The sequence below is a fragment of the Mytilus galloprovincialis genome, chromosome 7 (genome assembly GCF_965363235.1).
Source record: "Mytilus galloprovincialis chromosome 7, xbMytGall1.hap1.1, whole genome shotgun sequence".
Taxonomy (NCBI): domain Eukaryota; kingdom Metazoa; phylum Mollusca; class Bivalvia; order Mytilida; family Mytilidae; genus Mytilus; species Mytilus galloprovincialis.
The window spans coordinates 26,757,893-26,776,888 of NC_134844.1; the positions used below are offsets into that span (position 1 = coordinate 26,757,893).

An 18,996-nucleotide genomic window follows, 5' to 3' on the forward strand; every position below is an offset into this window, starting at 1 on the left:
GGATCAATCCACCATTTTCTACATAAAATGCCTGTACCAAGTCCAGGAGTATGACAGTTGTTATCCATTCGTTTGATGTGTTTGAGCTTTTGATTTTGCCATTGGATTAGGGACTTTCCTTTTTAATTTTCCTCCGAGTTCAGTATATTTGTGATTCTACTTTTTGAACTACCTAAAGCAAACATGACGGGTGTCAGGAGCAGTATTTACTTACCTGTCTGGGTCTTTTCAGATTACTCCTTGATTTGTTTGCAAGGGGTTGGTAAAGCCACATATAGTTTTTAGTGATGTACTTTGTGCTTTTTTACTTTTCAATATCTGTGCTGTTTGTATCGGTAAAAGAATTTGCGTTCTCTGAAAATTAACGTCTTTTATTTATTTTTGCCTGCGACCGCGAAGTCTATGTATGGATGTTCTTTAGTGTTGACTAAGTTTGGTATTCAAAGTGGTCCGTCGTACGTTTCGAAATAATTTCCCAGTTTAATATAATATTATAACCTTATATAATATATATAATATATTTTCAGAGTGTCAATATATATTAGCAGTAATGTTTAGTTTATACATATTGTATTGTTCAAAGCAATTGATTGATTTGGCAAACGAAATTACAAAGTGTACTAACATTGATTTCTCAAGAAAGAAATTAGTCTCTGTTGTAAAGTTTTTATATATTCATCTGGAATGTTCAAAACAAAGCATTCCGAGATGAAACCTTGTAAATTAAAATTATTCTACTCATGTCACCAAAACTTTCTAACTTACACTAGCTGTATTGTCTCTATAGACTTCCCAAACTTCATGGAAGGTACATCCATTCCTTTTCCTGTCATGATTCTCCCTACATTCATGATTTAAATCTCTTTTCTGTCTGTGTTGAGGTTTTAGGAAAAGTAAGGCATCCTTTCGGTCCTTGATAAAATCAGGAGTCTGTCTCGTTAGATGCTTTTTTCTGACGGGTAATTGATCTGGAAAAACATTTGCGTGAATAGAATACTGTGAATTCATTATTATTCGTTGGATACCAATTTTCGTGGATTTTATGGTTACCCGGGAACCAAGAATTCTAGTGTACATCGTATTATAAACTTCATATAAAAATGTATACAGACTTTAACAAAACCACGATATCAAATATCCACGAAAGTTTTCCTCAGTCCACAAAACAAAATTGGTACCCACGAAAATAAATGACTCCACAGTATAAAACAAACGTGATAATAAATTATTTCATAAATGTTTATAGATATAGGAAGATGTGGTGTGAGTGCCAATGAGACAACTCTTCATCCAAATAACAATTAATAAAAGTAAACCATTATAGGTCAATGTACAACCTTCAACACGGAGCTTTGGCTCACACCAAACAAAAAGCTATAAAGGGCCCCAAAATTACTAGCTATATATATTATAGTGTAAAACCATTCAAACGGGAAAACCAACTTAGTTTAATTAATACATTCCCCGCTTTGCATGTGAAAAGTAATAAAAGTTGTCACTTTGAAAATATATGCATGACAGATTTAGATATCAAGCAAAAATTACCTAACCAACTATCGCGGGGGGGTGAGGATCTTCAACAAATCATTGTCGTAACATCAGTGTATTCATTTTACAATGGATTCTTTTCTAGAATCAACGTGAGCGCTGAATTGGCTAATTTACTGAATTCTGTTCACTTATGTAACTAATTTAAGTCGGACTAACATCAACACATCGACGTCGTCATAGGTAAAATAGCGATAAAGTTAAGATGATCTGGCCTTAATCTGAGCTTAGGTATGAGTTTAAAAACAGAAAAACTATGGACAAAAGTGTTGTGCTGGAGAAATAGAAATCAAAAGGCATTGTAAAATTAGTAAAAAAGAAAAAGAGAGTAGATTATCATTACTGAACAAAATTTGCTATTATTTTAGTGAGTTTGAATGGTCTGTACTGCTAAAGTTGTATGCGCCTGGGTAAAATCAATTGAAAAAGGTGAGAATTCATTGTCAGATGGTACTTCTATGTTAGATGTTAGAATGTTGATAAGAAAGAAGGTGTTAAATAGAACAGCTAGTAGATTTCCAGATAAATCTTCTTAAAAAAATTAGATGTAATATATCTTATGGCCGCGTCACACTGTCCCGATTTTTACGCCGATGGCAACACGATTATGGAAATTTCCAAAATCGGGACTGATCGTATCCAGATCGGGCTATTCGTAGTGCCATCTTTAACCATCGTAGAACCATCGGCCACTTTTTCTAGCCTTCGGGGACAACTTCGGGAAGGGTTCTAAATTTTTTAACATGTTAAAAAATCCCCGAAGGTGCGTCCGATGTTGAGAATTCGTACTGAGTTCGTATCACCATTCTCACCATCGTAATGTCACCGGGAATGCATCTTTGAACATCGTATTGCATTCGTGTTTCCATCGTTTCCATCTGGCATTACATTACGATGTCTACACGAATGAATGACGAAGCTACCCGAAGGTCTAATGATGACAACACGACTTCGTGAAGACCTCGTAATCCCATCGTGTTGCCATCGAATAAAAGTACGAAGGCGACAAGATGGAACTACGACGGCAATAAATCCAGCTAAATGTAAGTTAACTTTTGCGCTAAAATACATTTAAAGTGCCATGAGCGATATGCACTGGTCAGTCTAATACGACAGTTAAGAAAGACGTTCACAAAACATGGAGCCCATATCATATGATTCTATGAGAACAAGAAAGAAGAGCAGCTATTACACTAAAATATTATGTTTTGTATCAAGTAACATAATGAAAATCATAAACGTGCCTCGTACACCAACACTGCAGGTACACGTATGTAGGGAAACCAACTTTTTCTTCATTATTCTGATATTTTATGTATCGTCTGAGTTGTTGTCATACGAATGTTTACTCCATAACCATTTTGTTTTCTATATGTCATATTTTGCCGCATTTGTTGCTTTCCCCACATCCTTCCTTTTGTCTATATTATTATGACATTCTCCTGGAAAGAGCTCTTTTTGAATAAAAGGGATCAACGAACCTATTACCTTACCTTTAAAATAGATCAGTAAACATGGGCATAATTATGGGTGATTATTCAGACTAGTGCACACATTTTACAGTTCAAACAAGGCAATGCCGCGCGTGGCATCCCCTCGTATGTAACATATTGGGGACACATATGGACACTATATTTGTATATGACAAATGCAGAAAATGGTAAATTGAATATGCATATTTGATATATAAACGTCTTTTAGACATCGTATGGCTATCGCGCCATCATCGTAATCCATCGTGTAGCCTTCGTAATCCACCGTATAGCCTTCGTGATCCATCGTGTAGGCTTCGGCTGAGATATGAAGCTTAAATATTCGTCTTCGGTTAACCTTCGTATGTCCATCTTTTGCTATCGTATATAATTTCGGGACCATCGTATAGACTTCGTTATTCATCGTACTTGTTTTGGTCACTTTTTGGTATTTTAACGAGATTGGGACCAACTTCGTACGAACTTACAATTTTCGCATTCGGGTGTCCATCGTCTATAAAAATCGGGACAGTGTGACACGGACATTAACATGGACATAATTTAGACATTGCAGGCAAGAGTAGATTTGTACAGCACATTTGTTCCACATGTTTACGAGAGGATAAGGCTAAACTGAAAAGTGCCGTGACTAGATTTAGAAAAAGCTGTTGATAGCATTGGGGATTTAAAGCCAAAAGTCATAGATACTTTTTATCCGGAATGGTTAAATGTAGATTCAAATAAGGATAAAATTCTGATTGATAAAGGTAGCACTCCACAGTTAGAAAATAAAATTAAAAATGAGCCACAAAATGTTTTATCATCTCCTATTCCTGGATTTCTAATACATTAACCTAACTGTTTGTGTTGTACATGTGCATATGTATGTAATCAGTATAGTCCATAGATTTGATTTTCAAAAGTTAAAAGAGTGAAAATTAATTCCTTTTATGTGTATCCATGGCAACATTCTGCATTTATTTACCATAAAATATTGCAAAAAGGGGGGTGGACATGTCACATATCCCCCCAAAATTTGGATCAAACTAGAATTTCAATGCCTTTGAGTGATACCTTTTTAGAAACTGTTTTCATAAATCTTCCTAATGATCAAATAAAAAATGGGGGTCTTTCGCCTCATTTTTTCGTAAATTCCAATCACAAAGTTCGTGCGATAAAAAGTTGGAAAAAAACATTACAATAATTGCCGGACCAATGTATGGTAGGGACATGCAAATACGGACTGTCATACAGAAAACAGCCTATATTACATACATTACATAATCTTGATGTTCATATAAACCCAATACAAAGGCTATTTTAATACTCAGCTATCCAAAAATGAATTTTATTGCACACTAGCTCTCATATTTGAAAAATCCACAGGGGCCAAAATGCGAAACTACACACCTAACTGTGGAGTGCTACCAAAGGTGAAATTTCTAAATCAAAGGATATTTCTCAAATTGATACGTGTACAGTTAATAACCAGGCTGAAGCTCAGTTAATATTGTCAATTATAGAATTGCTATTTCCAGTAAAATGGTGTTTAATAAACTATGGTCAGTTCAATCAGCTTTGATTAATGCATCAACAGAAAAAATGTTTAATTTGCGATTTGAATGTTAACCCTCTTGATTTACAATTTTTTGTGGATCATGTGGATATAATTGCTTTATCAGGTTTACCAAATGATCAGGGTTGAAGAATACCAGTTTTATCAAAGTTTTTTTTTTTTTTTGAATCTATGTTAGTTGATTATGATGATCATCTAGTATGTGACTTACCCTTTTGGTAAAATATCAAAAACCTCGTAAGCACATTGGAGCTAGAGATGTTCCCAATTTCATTATGAAGTATTTGAAAAAGGAGTTAGAATATAAAGCTGGTATTGGTCCGTCAAAAGTGAATCCTTTTATATATTCGTCATTAGTTTTATCTCCTTTAAATTCCGTTCCAAAGAGTACATCAGTGAAAGAAGGGTAATACTAGATTTAAGTTTTTCTTCTGAAAATTGTATGTATGCAGGTATTGATAAATATATTTATTTGGGCGAGTCAGTTAATTTGACTTATCCATTTGTAGATTATTTTATAAACCTGAAAACGTTAAACGGTAGATATTGTGTTATCTTTAAGAGGAATTTGAAGCGGCCATATCGCCAAATTCCAATGGATCCGGAAGTTATTAGTGTTGTTGGATTTTTATTGGAAAAATCTCATTTTTGTAGACAGAGTTTTAAGTATGGGGTTAAGATCATCAGCAGATACTTGCCCAAAGAGTGACTTCTTCTGTAGTTTACATGATGATCATGAAACACTCTGTATATTTATTATAAAATTATTGTGATAATTCTGCTGTAGCAGAAAAAGCAGAAGATGCAATTTTATGTTCGATTTATAAGGTAGACTCTTAGATAGTTGTGGTCTTGAAGAATCGGTGTTTAAGGCTAGCTCTTCAAGAACTGCTATGACTTTATATGAGTGGATTTTAACACTTCGGAACATGCTCTAACATGTTAAAAAAGTAAAATCACAAAAAAACTGAACTTAGAGGAAAATCAATTGGGAAAGTCCTTAATCACATGGCAAAATCAAATAACAAAATGCATCAAAAACAAATGGACAAGAACTGTCATATTCCTGACTTGGTACAGGCATTTTCAAATGTAGAAAATGGTGGATTAAACCTGGTTCTTTAGCGCTAACCCTTTCACTTTAATGACAGTCTCATCAATTTCCGATATATTTACATGGATGCGTTAAATAAACAGACACAATAAATAAAATAGTCAAAATATGGGTACATCAGTCATCATCGTATAACAATTTAAAAGGAACAATTTAACAAAACACAAAAACATCTACTATCTACGAACACATTTATTGATTTGAGTGTCTGACGTCAGAAAATTTTATACGTCACATAAATTTGTCGTTCAATGTGCATACAAACAATTTTAAAATTAACATGGGAATGTTAGCATACAGGGTTAAAAAAATCAATAGTATGTAAGAATAAATTTCAGAAATAGACCGAGATTTAAACTAGTCCAAAAGTTATATATAGAATTTATAAGAATCTAAAAATAGTTAATTCCACTACGCGATTGAATGATTTTGACGTTTGTGGTTCAACGTATATTGTAACTCATAATAGATATATATCATATAAATGACATATATAGAACAATATCATACTGACGGGATCTTTTAAAGTACAGAGTCATGTTATAAGAACAAAAGAAATACAAAAAGTCGCATATACAAAACAAACCACCAAAAAATGAAAGCCAATACAAACAATTGAAGTCTGGAGATGGCATGTCAGTTAACTGCTAGTAGTCTGTTGTTATTTATGTATTATTGTCATTTTGTTTATTTTCTTTGGTTACATCTTCTGACATCAGACTCGGACTCGGACTTCTCTTGAACTGAATTTTAATGTGCGTATTGTTATGCGTTTACTTTTCTACATTGGTTAGAGGTATAGGGGGAGGGTTGAGATCTCACAAACATGTTTAACCCCGCCGCATTTTTGCGCCTGTCCCAAGTCAGGAGCCTCTGGCCTTTGTTAGTCTTGTATTATTTTAATTTTAGTTTCTTGTGTACAATTTGGAAATTAGTATAGCGTTCATTATCACTGGACTAGTATATATTTGTTTAGGGGCCAGCTGAAGGACGCCTCCGGGTGCGGGAATTTCTCGCTACATTGAAGACCTGTTGGTGACCCTCTGCTGTTGTTTTTTATTTGGTCGGGTTGTTGTCTCTTTGACACATTCCCCATTTCCATTCTCAATTTTACATTGACGAGATGTATAAGTACCAAGCCACGTGAAACGGATATTACATAAAACCATTCAACAGTAAAAGTAATATTAATAATAGAACAAAGACAAATGAAAGAACTATAAAACACGTTGTTAAGATGATAAACAACATCAGTACGCAGAATCTATACATCAAGACCATCGTGTATTATTTGAGAAGTTGATACGGATATTTATCAACAAGGTCTTGGTACCTTCCGATGAGCTTTTTTAGAAAAAGGACGAGACGTTCTTTGACATACCCCTGGTTCATCAACTTTCTACTCAGACACGGATGACGTTTTACAAAGTCTGAGTAGGAGCTGCAAGTAACCCCGCCACATTATTTAAATATGTGCCTGTCCCAAGTCAGGAGCCTGTAATTCAGTGGTTGTCGTTTGTTTATGTGTTACATATTTGTTTTTCGTTCATTTTTTTTTTATATAAATAAGGCCGTTAGTTTTCTCGTTTGAATTGTTTTACATTGTCTTATCGGGGCCTTTTATAGCTGACTATGCGGTATAGGCTTTGCTCATTGTTGAAGGCCGTACGGTGACCTATAGTTGTTAATGTCTGTGTCATTTTGGTCTCTTGTGGACAGTTGTCTCATTGGCAATCATACCACATCTTCTTTTTTATATACAATATCAGTTACGACTGAAAGATTTGAGAAGATTTTATTGTTAGTGAGGATTTGGTTAAATAAACAGGTTGCTACAGTTAAACATTTACAGTCATTGTTTGATAAATTACATTTTACAACTAACTTTGATAGGCCAGGAAGGATTTTTGTTTCTAGGTTGCTTACTTGGCGTCGAAGTTTACCAGATGATAAAGGGCGACCATACTATATAGATATAGGAAGATGTGGTATGAGTGCCAATGAGACAACTCTCCATCCAAATAATATAAGAGTAAACCATTATATTCCTTTGTATATAATGAAAGATTCATTATGATGGTGTCACTTTTTGAAGTTTGACAATGGGGTTTCTATGATGGCTTCAGATGATTAATCTTAACCAGATGAAAAACTGTTGTCTGCTCTATGGTCGATTTGTTGTCTCTTTGACATTTTCCCAAATTTCATTCTCAATTTCACTGATGTTACCCTTAGTGGATGTTGAGCTTGCTTCCTTTTTTTCTGTTCAACCTCCTTCTTTTTGATGGATTTGAATTTGCGTATAAATCAATTTGAAATGATTGTATTGATGATTTGTGTTAAAGTATAGAGTGTACTTTTTGAAAATAGAAAGATAAAGTTAAACGTGATAATCAGTCTACTGTGATGATTTTGAATTCTGGTTGTACCAGAGATACTTATATGCAATGTTGTTTAAGATAAATGTTGTTTTAGGATGCTAAGTATAATTTTAAAATTAAGGCTGTTCTTTTTCCTGGAGTTGAAAACAGAACAGCAAATATTTTGTTAAGATGACATTCCAAACACGCGTATGGTGTATTAAATTATAATACTGTTACCTTTGATAACAGTTACTATTAACATTTTGTATTTATTTCGGTTTTTACCAGCATCTTTAAATTTGTGATTTTGTATGCTTAATTTTTAAGTAGGTCTTTTAAATCAGTGTATTCTATTAAAATCATATAAATGGAGTAAGCTTATTGCATTTTTACAAATTTTTTGAACTTCCATATTTACAGAGATTTTCATTAATACTTACTCTAAAGTATTACAGATATTTAATCCGTAATTGCCAAGGAACGCTCTTCATATAACTCCTTTGATTTTAAAACAGATGTATGAGTTTATTGACTTGAATGACACTCAGTATAAAACTTTTTATTTTTGTAAGCCTTTTTTTTTTAAACAACATAATTAAATATTTATTTCAAATATTGGCTTGTTACAATATCCTTCAGGAGTCCAAGCTCCTCCTGATGATCCCCGTTACATTCTACTAATCACCCAGGGTAGTGATTAGTTGTAAAAAACATATTACATTTTGTACATCAAATATATATTAAATAATATCACTTAATGACTTAATATCACTATTCATATGTTTTCTAATATTTGCTTAAACATTACTTTTAATTTTCAAACATACTCTTCTATTGAACTCATTGAGAAAAATTGAGAAAAAATTGACATTTTTTGTCTTTTGATCAGATATGTAGTAGGCTTTGTAAATTGAAAAAACCCACAATTGTTAAAAAATAGTCAGTCAAAATATTCTTCTTCAGAAGTTTTATATCCAAACACTAAGTGTCTTAGTTTTATCTTAAAAGTTATTTTACTGTTCTTTGAAACTTTATTTATTTAATACGGACACAGTATAAAGAAGTGATCATAATCTTCTTGTGTACAAAAAGGAGTAGGTCCGGTAAGGGCCGATTTCGGACTCAAATTTCAAGTTCATCTAACGAAAGATTTTGGACACTTTTTAAACACTTAAGTGTCTATTTCAATTGATTCAATCATTTTTTGGGAAAGATTTTAACTGATTTAGTCATTAAAAACGCTCCAATTCAAGCTTAAATATGAAAAATCCATCAAATATGCCAAAAAACGTCACTTTTCAGATGGTTTTTGTCAAAAATGAAAGTGGCCGCATCCGTGTTCATCCTCAACCTTATATATGTTATGTATTATCACCAAATACAACTTACATTTCAATATTATGAATGAACACGAATGCGGCCACTTTCATTTAAGACGGAAACCGTCTAAAATTTGACTAAAATGCTAAAATTGTGAAGATTTCAGTAATTTAGCATGATTTAATGATGATAGTACCCGATATATGTACATTGTATTGTCAAAAACCGCCCATATTTAAGTAGCAGAATCATTCTTCTTTCCAGTAAATATCTAAAAGATTACATTTTCACAATTTTGTAAAACTGCTATATTTTGGGGCCAAAAAGGGGTCTTACTGAACCTACTCCTTACAAAACTATTGTTTACAATTTTCCACCTGCACAACAGTTTCTTTGTATGTAGAATATGTTGTAGTAATTTCCATCTAAAAATTCTAAGTTTATTTTCTTTCGTCTGTCTTATCCCACTGTTTGTTTGAAACACTTACCAGTTTGTTCCAAAATTATAAAAATAATGTTTAATTTCAATTTTCCACCCTCCTACACAATCATTTACTAGTCTTTTTACCCACATAGCTTTTAAAGCAGTGAAATAACTTCTTATATTTATCATATTCAATCCCCCATTTTCATATGGACCAATAATTGAATTTCTTTAGTGGTTAGTGCATCGGACTACTAACACAAAGGTTCCTGGTTCGATTCCCGTCTGGGATGAAAATTTCAGGGACTGAATTTTTGGCGCGCCCTTGACACTATTTGCGAGTATGGTCTTGAGGAAACGATGATAGTCCGTCGGAAGTTGACGATAAATGGCTGACCCGTGTTAAGAGAGAGCCATATCTTTTGCACGTTAAAGACACCCTTGTAGATTTCGAAAAAGAGCAGGCTAATGCCGCTACAAGGCAGCACTCGCACCCGCAAAGTGGAAAGGGATTAATATAAGTTGCAAAACTTGTTTCCCAATCCACTATAATTAAATATGTTTAAACTAAATTGCCTGCATTTCGGGGATTTTCAGAGTGCAGGGAAACTTGCCTGTCACGCAAGTTCATTTCCGTCACTAACAGAAACAGTTTGTCTTCCTCGTTATCCATGTAAATGCGCCACATATCACGGCTTCTCTGAATACCTTTTATCCGTTAAGCTAGAATTTTTGTATCAAGGACCTTGTATAATTCTATGTTCGTAAGCCATAGAGGTCTCGGTGGTTTAACAGAACCAAATACATCGGTATCTGTCAGAAATATAGGTTTCATATAGTCACTGGAATCATATGATTCATCTGTAATATTATCAGCCCCAACTGTTTTATTTTGGTTTGTGTTGGTGTTTTTATTTGACAGTACCTCGGAATATGACGCCATACTTGTTTTGTTTTTATTTGAAATGTCCACCTCGGGGTCTAACAACTCTTCTTGCATACCTTGCATATCTTCTAGAAGACGTTTAAAACGATCTTTTTACATTTGTTTAACAAATGCTTTAATTTCTGGTTCCATCATGTAGTATAACATTATGAAAATTACATTTTTTTCTAGAGCGGTATCTCACTAAGCCTTAGCCATAAAGGGACATCACTCATGTAAGCCTTTCTCAATGGTAGGACCGGTAAAAAGCTTTCAACTTTTGGACCTCGATAAAACTATTTGATCGCAAGCGTCATTATATTTCGCGGAATTTCCCATGCAGCTACGGAATTGGAGCATTTGGAAGATTTTGAAAATACCGCCGAAGTAACGACGTTGCGTTTTACCTATTGTACAGCCCGTAACAGAGAAGTGATCGAATTGATGTTTCTTTACCGTCAAAATTAGCTACGTTATCGACAAACTTAATTGAGTAGTGACCGAACTATTGGTATTTTAACGTTAAAAAGATTGACAATGCTGACAAACTTTCATGTGTCGATTATCAAGTTTGATACCGATAATATTGAAAATAATTCTAATAATATGAAACAAAATATGTCCATGCACCATTTCGATTGGGCGAAAAGTAGTCATTTCTTCAAAGTCAGAACAGAAAAAAAAAAAAAGATTTATGGAAGTCTTGATAGTATTATTTCCTTTACAAAACTAAAAGAAATATACTGATAAACAATTAAAAAGGTGTTTGATAGGAATGAAGTCCTTTATTTTTTCGGACTACAATGTGTACCGTATGTGTGATGGATTTGAATTCAATCAATAACTTTGAAATGTTTTCTCATATGTATACACAAAAGGGAGGACTGATATTTGTACTTCTGTTAGAATATGTCTTCGTCCGTTTCACATGCCAAACTTTTCCTAGTACAGTTTAAACTGGAAAATTTTGTTGATTCTGTACTCATACTTCACGTGTAGTTGAGTGTCCTCGTAGTGAACGCACCCGTCTACGCGTGCAGTAAAAAGTGTACTCTTACGTCGGATACCGGGCAATTTCTTTGTTATATCTGTACTTTATCAAATACATGTACATGTTAATATTTACTAACTTAATATTAAATAGGTAACAATTATTGCTGAAAGCCTGTTCAGGGTTTCTTTCTTGTGTATGATTATATAATTTTTCACATGCCTGAACTCATTGACGATAATGTAAGGTGCTCTATTAGAAAAAAATAGATTTCTAGTACGGGTTTGAAAAAGAAATTTCGCCTTTTCTTTAGCCTGTTTTGTACATTTAGTTTAACAGATATGATTCAATGGAAATTTTCACATGGAACCTTCGGTAAATAGGAAAATGAAAAGATATGGGGTAATTTATAGAGAGACCACACTCCATCCATGAGAAAAACGGAGGGAATTTAAAAATCTAGAGGTCTCCACAAGGCTTTCAACAAGGGTTGAATCACACTCCTTCTGAAAAGCTCTAAATCGCCCCAACGTGTACATACGTTTGGTCATCAAGAGATTCTGGTTTCTCTTTTTGTGTGTCATAAACATTCAATTCGGATTTGAATTTAATTTACCGAAACATTTCCGTACATTAAATCTTAGGACGGTCAGAACATTTTGAGGACGCAACAGATCGAAGTACAATTCTAAGTAGTTCATAGATGTGCAATAATTCAGCTTCCTGTACATGTTCATGAAGTTCTAAATTTTGAATGTTGATTTCTTTAAAAAACACCTTTTTTTTACAATAAAAAATCTCAAAATGTCCGTTAACAATGAAAAAGTTTGACCATGAAAAATCACATATCTAAGAAAAGCAGTCGTTTAATTGATTATAAGTAAGTTTCAGTATATCATGTCAAATTTCTTTAATTTGAGAGTTTTCCTTTAGTTACAAATGTAGCTCCATGCATGTCTGATGGTGAAATACAAATGAATGCCTCAGAAAGTGGTGAATTAATTTCCATAAATGACAGATGAATCGGTCCAAGCTTAGTAACTTACAGTACACAGACTACTGTTACGTTGACGCACTCGTCGAACTGTTTAAAAGATTTGTGTTTATGACCAAAAATTTATATGCAACTTCATTTATAAATTAATCTGAATTTTATAGCGCGTCGTCACAATAATGAAAGTTATAAAAACAAATCTATAACCAGCAGATCTATACTTCTATAAAGAAAGTATTCTTGTACAAAAGGGTATTTTATAAAATGGTCCTAACTATAGAATAGATAGTTTACCACAGAAATCTTAAACGGAAGTTTCGACAATTTTAAACAGAAGAGATTTAAAAATAAATTTAACTTTAAATAAACACTGAAATAATTTTAATACCTCGAAGGTGTAAAGAATAAACCAACAATCTCAATCTTTAAAAGTGTCTTCATTGCACTAACCGACGAGTTCATGTTTACAGTAGAAACAGTGGATGTGACTCCAATAAATTCACATTATCATTGTAGTCATGAATATTTATCGCTAATCTTAAATTGATAAAGATTTTATCGAGGTCGCACCAACTGTTTCTACAGCTAAGATCAGTTACATGTAACATGATCTCGTCGATTCGCACGACGAAGCCATTGTTTATGACGGAACACACATTCTAGATTATGTATTTTTGTTTCCGTCAGTTCGAAAGTATTTGATCATTTCAACTCCTTTGTATTTCATAATATGTGTCATGAACAAAGACATATGTTCGATTGAATAATGATTTCCTCGTAACAAATGATAGAAATTTCGGAGATCCTGTATTTGATCCTTTACCGTTAAAATGAAAATGCCAATGACAGAGGTTGATTATAAAAAAATGTTTTACTGTGTTAAAAAAACTTCGACTTAAACAATGAAAACTTACACGTTGGACATGAAATATTTTGTCGATGAAGAACTTTGAAATTAAATTATGTCACTTCTGAAATAAGTTTGTCGATAACGTAACCTATTCTGACGGTAAAGAAACGCGAATTCGATCACTACTCTGTTACGGGCTGTATCTTAGATAATCTAGGGTTGACTTCAGTGCAAGACGAATATTTAGCGTTTCAGAATATTTGTGAGGTAAACGTTATGGTTGGGTTTCTGCTCTTTATATTACGATATTTGATTTATCGCCGCCATTTATTGTCTGTTGTCTTTTTCGATTTAGCACATACTTACAACTTTTCGTCCAATCAAATTACTTAATTTTGCCTTATAACTTTCATAGTATATACTTTTTCCGTGTACTAAGTAACGACGCATGAATGACCACAAGGGTAAGATTTCATTATATCGCAATCAAGATATTGAAATAAAAATTGCTACTGGCTATTTTGAAAAAAATGTTGTGTTCCAAATTAAACTAAATAGTTTGTAAATAGTTTTCAAATTAATTTTTAAACATCCCACTATTTAGTCTTTGGATCTAAAAATGTTTTTCACAATTAAAAGTTTCTTTCATTTAAATAAAAAGTAACAAATATAGTTCTTTATAACTTAATTTGAGTACAATGCCATCTAAAATTGTAATCATTTATCTTCCATGTAATTACTTTGTACCCACCAATAGAGTGAACCATGAAACCTTGTGAAGGGAAATTAAATCAATTTGATCCATTGATGCTATTTTGTCATGAATTGGTTGTTTATCGGTTACTTAATGTCCTGTGACAGACATTTCATGCACGTAAACTATCCACTAGACTACCTATGGGTACATACCAGGGGCAGATCCATCCATTTTAAAAGGGGTTCCAACCAAAAATAAAGGGGGAGGGGTCCAACTGTATGTTCTTATTCAAAACATTGATCTTTCCAAAAAAAAAAACGTTTTCCACCACCCTCTTTTTGGATCTGCCACTGCAAACTATCTATATGTTTTAAAATTTATCATGTCTAGTAAAACACAGCTTTATACAAATATACCAATAAACATACTAACACCAGCAACTGCAATCTTTTCATTCTGGAGTCAATATCTTACAATGATAATAGTAAAATTTAAAGGGGCACTAGCTGTCAAATTCATTGTAACCGATTTGACTCAAATTCTCATATTTGGTTTATAACAATGTAAAACATTTATCCAAACTATCAAAAGTCTAAAATAAACAGTTTACAGAGCATAGGGTAGATAATATATAGGTTCGTTTCGTGTGTATTTTAGTCCAGACGCCATCTAATTAACTATCGATTTGACCTCAGATGACCATATAAGCGATGTAAACAAAAATAAAGATACGAATAGATTAAACCAACACGTGCAATTGGATTTATATAGGTCTGTTTGATTTTATTTTATAGATTAAAAATAGATGTTTCTAATTGTTTTAACCGTATAAGAATGATTTTATGTGCATCGAATTAGTAATCAAATGATTTACCGTAGTTTCACTTTCATTGTTGACATTCTTTTTCTTTAAATAACCAGTACACGTACAATGCATGCGTTGTCAATCTCTAGCTAGGGGTTAACGTGAAGTTCACATGAATACCGGTTAGAATGAGGTCGACTAATTCATTTGCAAGTGAATGAGTCAAAAATTATGTTTAATCGCTTATTTTAACAAAATTAAAGCAAAATGATTGCTAAAAGCAAATTAATATTTCATTATTCCAATTTGATTAATGATTGATCTAAAAAAAAAAAAATACTTTATTTTGTTTATATATCGTAGCTAGTGCCCCTTTAAATCAAGGAAATATAGAAGAACAAGAGCTAAACCACGAAGAGATTGAAAAAAATATCGAAAATAATTTATTAAATGAAATGATTTCGCCCGATGAAATAATAAGAAATATAAAAAAACTTGAAAAATAACAAGGCAAGCGGTGATGAGTTATATACAATAATCAAAAATCTGATTTTTTTTCCCATGTAACACCGGAGTTAGACAAGGGGAAAATATTTCCCCTCTATTATTCTCTTTATATATCAATGACCTCACTGGTTTTTTGCTATCACATAATGTGAAAGGTTTGTCATCAATATCGAACTCCCTTGCAAATAGCCTCAATATCTATTTAAAGCTGTTCATTTTATTATATGCCGATGATACTGTTCTAATGTCTGAAACAAAGGAAGACCTTCAAATGCAATTAAATTGCTTCAGTGAATATTGTGATACTTCGAAACTTAAAGTAAATACATCAAAGACTAAAGTTTTAATTTTCTCTAAAGGAAGACAGCCTAATTATATTAATTTCATTTATAAAGAAAATGAAATTGAAATAGTGAAAGAATTTAACTACCTTGGACTATTGTTAACAAGATCCGGATCCTTCAATAAAGCAAAGAAAATACTATCAGAAAAAGCAACAAAAGCTATGTACAACGTTATTAAAAAAAGGGAGGCAGTGTAATTTATCAATTGAATAACAATTAGAGTTATTTGACAAACTGGTGAAACCAATTCTTCTATACGGATGTGAAGTATGGGGATTTGGAAAAAATGACATTATTGAACAAGTTCATCTCAAATTTTTATAGCATTTACTACACCTCAAGAGATCTACCCAAAGCATGATTGTGTACGGTGAAACTGGACGATACCCATTGGAAATAAGCATTAAATGTCGAATGATAACATATTGGTACAGGCTGCTTATAGATGAAAACAAGTTATCATCAATCTTATACAAATTTGTATATTCCCGATATCACACAAACATTGATGATATTTTATGGACAAAGAACATTAAAAATATGTTGGACAGTGCCGGATTTTCAAACTTATTTTATGTGCAAAATACAGACCTCACCAAATGGTTACCAAAAAGTGTCAAACTTAGATTAATTGATCAGTTTAAACAAATTTGGAATTCAGCTATTCAGAACACATCAAAATGCATTACTTATAGGCTCTTTAAGGAACATTTTGAATTTGAGAATTATTTCTACATCATAAATGACCGAGATATATTTACACTTTGTAAATTCCGAACATCGAATCATTCACTGCCAATAGAAAAGGAGAGATGGTATAACATTGACAGAAGTGATAGAAATATCGGAGACGAATACCACTATATTTTTGTTTGCCCGGCTTTACAAGATGAAAGAAGAAGATTTATTCCAAATGAACTAATACTAAGACATAACATTTTTACATTCAACAAACTGTTTAATTAAAAAAAACCAAAGACACTAATATAAGAAACCTCTGCAATTTTATAAGATGTATTAATAGTTAGCTCACTCCTTCTTAACAACCATAATTTATTTATAGAAAGTATTTCTTTATACAATTTTAGCTTTTACATTTGACTATGTAAGTCTATATATATATTCTTTTATATGTTATCTCATCCGAAATTTTGAATTTTATGCATTTTTAATGCATTTTTTATTTTTATGTATATTATTTTTTTAACTTCTCTGTAACCTTTGTACTTGCATGGTTTTATGAGAATAAACTATCCTATCCTAGTAGATTTCCAAAACTACGTAAATGAGCTACACCTAGTCAGCCAAAACATATCAATAGACTAATTAAAGGATTACTCAAGTTGTAAATATGTGCTAAATTGGATAATGTATAGAAAGGTAAATACTATGAAAATAAGAGCTTGGGGCAAGCCCCTCGCTCTAATTTTCATAGTACTATATACCTTTCTATACACTAACCGACACATAATAAAACAGTTACTGACTGGATATTCGTGAAATTGTTGGTTTACTGGCTCCTCGGATACAACAACTGCCCTCGGCTACGCATCAGGACAAAGTTGCACCTTAGGGGACATTAAACTTAATAGTCCACTTAAAGCCCGTGAATAAGTATCCATTAGTAACAAAGCGAACAATAGAACTACCATTATATAGTGAGCAACAGTCATGTGTTTATTAACTAGACTCGGTTGAGATAAACCTCTACTTAACTTGTGGCATCAATAATAATGTAAAACTTACACTGATCACTTTTCCCTAGGGTAATGAACACTAATGCCATATAGACGAGGAACTGAACTGTTATCTTCATAATAATGTAGTGAATCTGATCTTTCAAACAATCTGAAATAAAGCAGCCGAAATTAATAAAGAATGGACAGTAAAGAAACAGTTTTCGGGTGGTTCTTTCAACAGAAATGGTGCATTGATTCTCTTAGTGACATGAAACATAACCGATAAAAGATCTTGATGCACTTTTCCCCAATAGTCTCTCATTTTCTTGCAACATTGAAACATATAATTCAAATTGAATCTTAGGGCCATCAAAAGTATAAGAATATCAGTATAAGTGTATAATAGTGTTTCTTGTGTGGTTAAATTGCGAAAAACTATGACCGCTAACATGGTACATGTTGTATTTGTTCTTGTTGAGTTGGATTTTCAAGTTTTACCCTCTTCTTTGACTCTTCTGCTATCTTTAAAATCAGTAAGATTGGGGAATAATCTTCATATATATGCTACAGTAAATAGGTGATATTAGGAATTAAATGTAAGTACAAAAATTTAGGAATTACATGTAATTCCCGATGCGCGTAATAGTAGTACAAGAAATTCGTGAAACTGCCCAATTATTCCCTATAATTACTAATTTTAAAATGAATTTTTACACCTATTTACTAATTGCTGAGAAAGACATTTATTGTTCTATTCTTGTTCAATACCTTTAGGAAATAATGATCATCAGCATAAGACTCATTGCTGTGTGATACAATAACATCAGGTTAGAAAATAAACACAAACATAATGTGCTCTTGCTCCTTATTAACATATTTGAAATATTATTTTTTTAAAGTTTTATTTCTGTGATACGTTAAACATGTACTGTATATTTGCTATGTCAAGATTTAAAAAAAACCATAAACTATGTAAATTAACTGAACTAGGATTGATTTTTAGTTGTTTAGCAAGCCAACATGTTTTAAAAACTCACAACCTAACACTAACGATGATGTTCTAAAAAATCAAGAATAACCTAAAAATTGACAGAATCTGTTTAGGAATCAGAGCTTTTCAAGAGGAGACCTATACTTATATCCTAAAATATTGGCAAACGGGTACCGTTGTGAGTCTAATTAACACATCATAGATACCAGGATTGAAATTGTATATTTGCGCCAGACGCACTGTGTTGAAGGTCGTACTTACATTGTAGACCTATAATTGTTAACTTTTACAAATTGTGACTTGGATAGAGAGTTGTCTCATTGGCACTCATCTTCTTATATCTATGAACCAAAAACTTTGAATAAAAACATATTCCATTTTCATTCCAGTGCATTA

General features: G+C 32.6%; 1 long non-coding RNA gene across 1 annotated transcript in view; it reads right to left on the reverse strand.

Moving 5' to 3' along the window:
- Positions 1 to 613: 613 nt before the first annotated feature.
- LOC143081602 (uncharacterized) overlaps positions 614 to 18,996 on the reverse strand; it is a 35,410-nt gene continuing 17,027 nt past the window's right edge. The window contains exons 2-3 of the long non-coding RNA XR_012979986.1: positions 17,677 to 17,778; positions 614 to 968 (exon numbers count right to left, since the gene is read on the reverse strand). This is a non-coding gene — a long non-coding RNA (uncharacterized LOC143081602). The remainder of the gene's footprint in view (positions 969 to 17,676; positions 17,779 to 18,996) is intronic.